Source organism: Mustelus asterias, chromosome 2, assembly GCF_964213995.1.
Source record: "Mustelus asterias chromosome 2, sMusAst1.hap1.1, whole genome shotgun sequence".
Lineage (NCBI taxonomy): Eukaryota > Metazoa > Chordata > Chondrichthyes > Carcharhiniformes > Triakidae > Mustelus > Mustelus asterias.
Window position 1 is genome coordinate 150,598,970 of NC_135802.1, and position 7,415 is coordinate 150,606,384.

The following is a 7,415-nucleotide window of genomic DNA, read 5'->3' on the forward strand; positions in this document are numbered from 1 at the left end:
TGTTACTTGCAGGATGAGTGTGGAATTAACTCTTTAAATGTTGGTGTTTATTGATTATTTTTCTCAGCTTCTCTGAATGATTTGATTTGTATGTGTCGAAGAATATATCGGGAAGCATTTATCTGTCTCGTAATCGCGTCTTCCATTTTGCCTACACCACTCTCCCAGATGTTGACTTGAACCAAAGGTGGATAAAATAATTGAGGTGAGGGTGACTCTACTTCAAAGCATCATTTGACTGAATCTGACATCAAAAAACCCCGTTGATTCCACTAAAATAGATGTTGGTGGGAATCGGGGTAAAGGTTGTTGTGGGGAGAATTCGCCACCGCCTGGAGTAATATCTAGAACAAAGGAAGATGGTTCTGGTTTATGGAGACCAATCATCTCAACCGCAGGACATCACTGCAGGATTTCCCAGGGTCAACCATATTCGGCTGACTCATCAATGAACTTTGCATCATCATAAGGTCAGGAGTGAGGATGTTTGATGATTGCATAGGGTTCAGTTCCATTTAACAATTTCTCATAATGAAAGAAATTGATTTGCATCTCAGAGAATGAAGTCCATATGAAGATGCACCAAAACCTGGACAACTTGCCTGTAAGTGGAAAGTAGTATTTGGGTCACGCAAGTGCCAGGAAATGATCATCTCCAACAAGAGAGAATCGAGCCATCTACCCTTGATAATAGTCATAATAACCAGAAGTAGGCAATTTAGCCCCTCGAACCTGCTCTGCCATTTAATACAATCGTGGCTGACCTCATCTCGGCCTCAACTCCACTTTGCTGCCCGTTCACCATAGCTCTTCAAACCCTTACTCAATACTCCAGTTGTGGCCATATTAGGTAAATTCTTATACCCTCGCTCCCTTTATGTTGTATTGTTTTTTCACGTTCTTCCGACCAAAATGAATCACTTCACATGTTTCTGCATTGAACTTCATCTGTCACCTGTTCATCCATTCCACAAGCTCATCCATATCCCGTTGAAGTTCTACGCTATCCTTTTCACAGCTCACAATAGAGTTTAACCGATAATAATAAAACTTACCACTATTAATACAGATACTGGACCCCAAAACTGGGACCCTTGAGACTGAGCATGCACCAGGTTTGGGGATTTTCCAGATTTTGGGTCTTAAATAAGGTGGGGTGGAATTGAATATCTTACTATGTTTGCAAGAAATGTTAAAGCTTGGTAGTATCAGGCCAGGTGTACGTGATGTTTAATAGTGTCTCCTGTCGTAAATCCCAGATTCAAAGAGCCAGGGCTCATTATGCTGTGACCTGGATATCATTGCCTGATGGGCATGGTAGTTTCCAGGACTTTGGGATGCCAGAGAAGTGGTCCGATAGCTGTAAACCTTAGCAATACCAGTACTTACTACACCTCCGTGGGTGCTGTGCCAGTTTGAGTACACGTTCTCCTCAGAGTTCTGCTTGCCAGGTGCACACCTCTTGAAACCAGTCGTATATCATGCTATTCTGACATCATACCCCCGTGGAAGTTTAAGTTGATGTGAGGCTATGATACCGGCACATGGGCCAGATAATGATATGCCAATGTATTACAATGAGGGCACCGGCATTGTACGGTGGGAAATGTGGCCCACCACTGATGGGGAGAGGGAACGATCGCATTCTGCATTCATGTCAATGGCAAATGCATCTAAGACTTTTGATTTTTTTTTTATTCACACGGCCAAACCTGCCGGACACTAACAGGAGTGGAAAACCCCGGCCTTAAGTACAAAAGTGAGGAAATTGTGTTTAATCTTTTTTAAAGATCTGGTTCGGCCTTATCTAGAGTATTGGCTGGAACCTTCCGGCTGTTCACGCTGGCAGGATCGTTAGGTTCCCACTTACGGCGCACCCCCACTGCGGTTTCCCAGCAGCAATGAGTGCACTCATTGGGAAGCCCTGTTGACAACCGCAGAACCAGAAGATCCTGCGGTCAATGGTGGGCTGCCATGAAAAACACAGTGGGTTGTGAGGAAAATCCTGCCCACTGCATCCAATTTCGAGCAAAGTTAAAGTTTATTTATTCGTGTCACAAGTAGGCTTACATTAACACTGCAATGAAGTTACTGAGAAAATCCCCTAGTCGCCACACTCCGGCGCGTGTTCAGGTACGCTGAGGGAGAATTTAGCAGAGCCAATGCACCTAACCAGCACGTCTTTTGAACTGTGGGAGGGTCCAAAGATGTGTGGGTTAGGTTGATTGGCCATGATAAATTGCCCCTTAGTGTCAGGGGGACTAGCAGGGTAAATAAGTGGAATTATGGGGATAGGGCCTGGGTGGGATTGTGATCGGTGCAGACTCGATGGGCCGACTGGTCTTCTTCTGCACTGTGAGGAATCTATGAAACCGGAGCACCACGCAGACACTGGGAGAACGTGCAAACTCTGCACAGTGACCCAAGCCGGGAATCGAACCCAGGTCCCAGGCACTATGAGGCAGCAATGCGAACCACTGTGCCACAATGGGCAAGACAAAAGGAAGGATGTGAAAACATGTAGAAAAGGTGCAGAAAAAATTTACTAGAAAGTTCCAGGGTGAGGGATTTCAGTTATGTGGATACATTCAAGAAGCTGGTATTGTTACCTGGCAGGGGAGAAACCGTGATCAGGCAGGGGACGCGGCTAGCCCATTGAACTTGAGGTGTGTGTGCCTGTGCTAGGTTGGAGCAAGTGATCAGGGTAGCCAATGAAGGTAGACTGAGGTTTTACCTGATGACATTTTCCAAAGTCATCTCGGTCTTTTGGCTAAGATGAAGCATTAGATCAAGCCCAGGAGAGGGTGAAACGCCTCATCCTATCAGCTTGGATCTTGTTTGATTGAGTCCATGATGGGATGTATATCCTACCTTGTCAGCTTGGATCTGGTTTGTCCCTCATGTGGGGACTCTAATTGGACTTAATTGGCTTTTTTGATTAGGAATAAAATTCCAAAAGGTACAAAAGAAACACAAGGTTGAGAGGAGATTTGATAGAAAGTGTTCAAATTAGAATAATCTAGGTTCAGACAGGGTAGATAGAGAGAAACTGCTCCCACTGATGGAAGGATTGAGAACTGGAGTGCACCAACATAAGACAGTTAGCAAAAGAACAAACAATGACACGAGAGAAATCATTTTTAAACATTAACCAGGGGTGGAGGCAGATTCAATCTAGGCCTTCAAAAATAATTTAATACGCAGCTGAAAAAAAACATTTGCAGGGCTATCAGAAAGGGGGCGGGCGTGAGACTAGCTAATTTGCCTTTATGGAAAGCCAGACAACGCAGGGCAAGTAGTGGTCTGCTTTGCTCTAACTATTCTATGAATCTATGATATGAATTAAACTATACTGTCTCCCTGATCAATGTTCAGTCACTCTATCCCTCATGATAGATTCAAGCAGCTTCCCCACAGCTGATGCTAAACTGACAGGATTGTAATTACTGACAAGGCATGCGAGTTTGAGAGTAATATATCAGCTTGGATTGACGATTGGTTAAAGGATACAAATCAGAAAATAAGAATGGGTCATTTTCCAATCGTTCAGTTATAGCTGTTGGGTTGTTGTGAGGATCAGTGCTCGAGCCTCAGCAATTTACAATTTATATCGATACTTATAACTCTCTTATAACTCCCTTCTCTGAGTTTGCTGAAGACGCAAAGTGAAGTGAAGTTAAGTGGGAAAGTATGCTGTAAGGGGAATACAAAGAATCTGAAAATTAGTGAGTGGGCAAAAAAATGGCAGGTGAAATATAATGGGGAAATCTGAACTTATCCACTTCAGTACGAAGAATCGGAAAGCTGAACACTTTGTAAAGATGAGAGACAAGTAAGTGGCCATACGCTGAAGAGGGGTTTAAGTGTCCTTTTATACAAAGTGTAGCAGCACAGTGGCTTGCTCTGCTGTCTCACAGCGCCAGGGACCCGGGTTCGATTCCCAGCTCGGGTCACTGGCTGTGCGGAGTCTGTATGATCTCCCCTGGGTTTCCTCTGGGTGCTCCGATTTCCTCCCACAGTCCGAAAGATTTGCTGGTTCGGCACATTGGCCATGCTAAATTCTCCCTCAGTGTACCCGAACAGCGCTGGAGTGTGGCGACTAGGGGATTTCACAGTAACTTCATTGCAATCTTAATGTAAGCCTACTTGTGACAGTAATAAATAAAGTTAACATTTGGGTGCAACAAGTGATTAGGGTGGCAAGTGGTGGGTTGATCATTATTGCAAGGGCGTTGCAATTTAAGCGTGAGTGAGTCCCACTGTGATTATATAGTGTGTTGGTGAGGTCACACCTGGAGTACTCTGTCCAGTTTTGGCCTCCTTATCGAAGGAAGAATATATTTGCCTTGGAGAGGGCACAACAAAAGTTCATTAGATTCCTTCCTGGGTTGGAGAGGGTTGGACTATGAGCCGAGATCGAGTAGAGTGGGCCTATATCCACAGGAGTTTAGACCAAGGAGAAAGGTATCCTGGAAGGGTTAACAGCTGATGCTGAGCGGTTGTCTCCCTCTCCCCCACCCCTTTATGTTTTAAAACGGTTGGCTCCCTGGCTGAAGAAGTAGGAGTCATCATCTTGGTGTAGGGAGTCAGCCAGTTAGTATTCTCTACCCCCAGGAGGCAGTAACTGCTCCATTGCTGATCAGATAGATGTTTGGGTACCAAGAGAATCAGGGGTTATGGAAATAAGATGGGAAATGGAGATGAGGCTGAAGGTCAGCCATGGACACTAAATGGTGCTTTAGGCTGTAGAGAACATATGGCCTAGCGCTCTTACTCCCTATGTGCTGATGATGTTATCTAGACTTATCTCCTTGTTAAATAAGACAACAATCTTCCAGTCTAAATGGAGAGATTTTAAAGAAATATCCTCATTTTTTAATAGCTAGGGTTGGAAACCATCAGGTCCTGGCAAGTTAAGTCATGCTTTCTACATTATGATTGTAAAGCTAATTTTGGTTTTTAATTTTTCACTCCATCCTTCAAGTTACAAAGCCAATGCACAGAGTGGACGGGGCAAAACCAACTCCACTCCTTACTCCACAAACCAAATTCAAAATCTAATTGAATTCAATTCATGGTATCCAGAAGAGAGACAAACAAGATCCAAGCTGACAGGATAAGGCATTGCACCCCAGCCTGGATCCAATCCGACGCTTGATCTTAGCCAAAAGGCTGAGAAGCGATATTAAAATTAATATTATTTATTTATTAGTGTCGCAAGTAGACGTACACTAACACTGCAATGAAGTTACTGTGAAGATCCCCTTGAATACAATTAGTTAGTTAGAATAATAGAGAATCATAGAATCCTACAGTGCAGAAGGAGGCCATTCAGCCCATTGAGTCTGCACCAACCACAATCCCACCCAGGCACTATACCCATAACTCCCATGCATTTACCCTAGCTAGTCCCTCTGAGACTAAGGGGCAATTTAACATGGCCAATCCAACTAACCTGCACACCTTTGGACTGTGGGAGGAAACCGGAGCACCTGGAGGAAACCCACGCAGACACGGGGAGAAAGTGCAAGCCCCACACAGACAGTGACCCAAGCCAGGAATTGAATCTGGGTCCCTGGCGCTGTGAGGCGACAGTGCTAACCACTATGCCCCCGTGCCGCCCTTGATTTATTTTGAGTTTTCTTTTTATCATTTTCCTCTTCAGCTATTGTGAATATGGATGCAATGTAGACCATAAGACACAGGAGCAGAATTAGGCCACTCGGCCCATCGAGTCTGCTCCACCATTCAATCATGGCTGATATATTTCTCATTCCCACTCTCCTGCCTTTTCCCCATAACCCCTGATCCCCTTCTTAATCAAGAACCTATCTATCTCTTTCTTAAAGACACTCACTGACCTGACCTCTGCCTTCTGCGGCAAAGAGTTCCACAGATTCACCACTCTCTGGCTGAAGAAATTCCTCCTCATCTCTGTCCTAAAGGATCGTCCCTTTAGCCTGAGGTTGTGCCCTCTGGTTCTAGATTTTCCTACCAACCTCTCCATGTCCACTCTACCCAGGCCTCGCAGTATCCTGTAAATTTCAATAAAATCCCCCTCTTTAACAAATCATTATCATACAGATTTTAAAGTAATTGGCAAGGAAAGCAATGGCGATGAGTGCAAAAGCTTTTTGTGAACCAGTGAGTGGCTAGGATTGGGAATACATTGCCTGAGAGTGTGATAGAGGCTGGACCAATTGAGGTGTTTAATAGGCAATTGGATGATTATATGGAAAGAATGACTGTGCAGAGTTTGAGGGAGAAGGCAGGGGAGCGACACTGGGTAAATTATTCCTTCAGAGATAAGACAGGCCAAACAGCTGTCTCCTGTGCTGTAATGATTCTGTAATCTGTAAATGCCTTGCTATCTATTCCTGTATTACCTGTGCCTGTTTTAAATGGGTCCATTTTTTAAAAAATCCATTCTCATATTCTTCATAAATATTTTTTAACAATGCACTATCAATCTTTATATTACTTGCAGGTTTCTTTTTGTATTTCCTCTCTGCAGCCCTCAATATTTTCTTTGCTATCTATCCCTCTACACGTTTCAATTCTGCTCCTCACCTCACCTTGAACTGCCTGCATCACTGGTGCTCGGTCAGCACCTCTGGCATTCTCACAGTCTTGTACATTGTATTGGCTGAACAAGACCAGACTTTGCTGATGGCACGGTGGCACAGTGGTTAGCCCTGCTGCCTCACAGCGCCAGGGACCTGGGTGCCCAACAGTTGGGAGGGGTTCATTGTCTAAGGCTACTGTGCTAACTGAGTCACTGAGTTCACCTCGGTGCGAAATTGGACGTTTTTAGTCAAATTTTCAGGATTAAAAAGAAGGAAATCAAGTGTTGTGGCTTACCACCACAGTCTTGCATCAATAAATGGCCACCAAAAATTTGCCCCAGGAATTGAATAGTATCTCAGTGCAGGGGGAATAATGCATATTTTTATTTATATCACAGAATCCCTACAGTGCGGAAGGAGACCATTTGGCCCATCAGGTCTGCACCAACTCAGAAACCTACCCACACCCCCACACACCGCTTGCCTGCCCGATCCCTGTAACCCCTAATCCACCTTACCGACACAACTTGAGACACTAAGGGGCAATTTAGTACGGCCAACTCAACTTGGCCAAGTTCTCAGTATGATTTCTTTCAATTAGCACAACTTATCCAACAACGGGAAACAAATGGCAGTATTCGAGTTGCGGTGTAAGTAACAGTGGGGTTTCCTCAAGATGGATAATATTGATTATTGTTGAAGAACTTGCGACAAATTAACTGACTGTTAAGCTGATACTTGTTTCTTGTGGATAGCGACACTCCCAACTACCGGGCACCCAGGTCCCTGGCGCTGTGAGGCAGCAGGGCTAACCACTATGCCACCGTGCCATCAGCAAAGTCTGGTCTT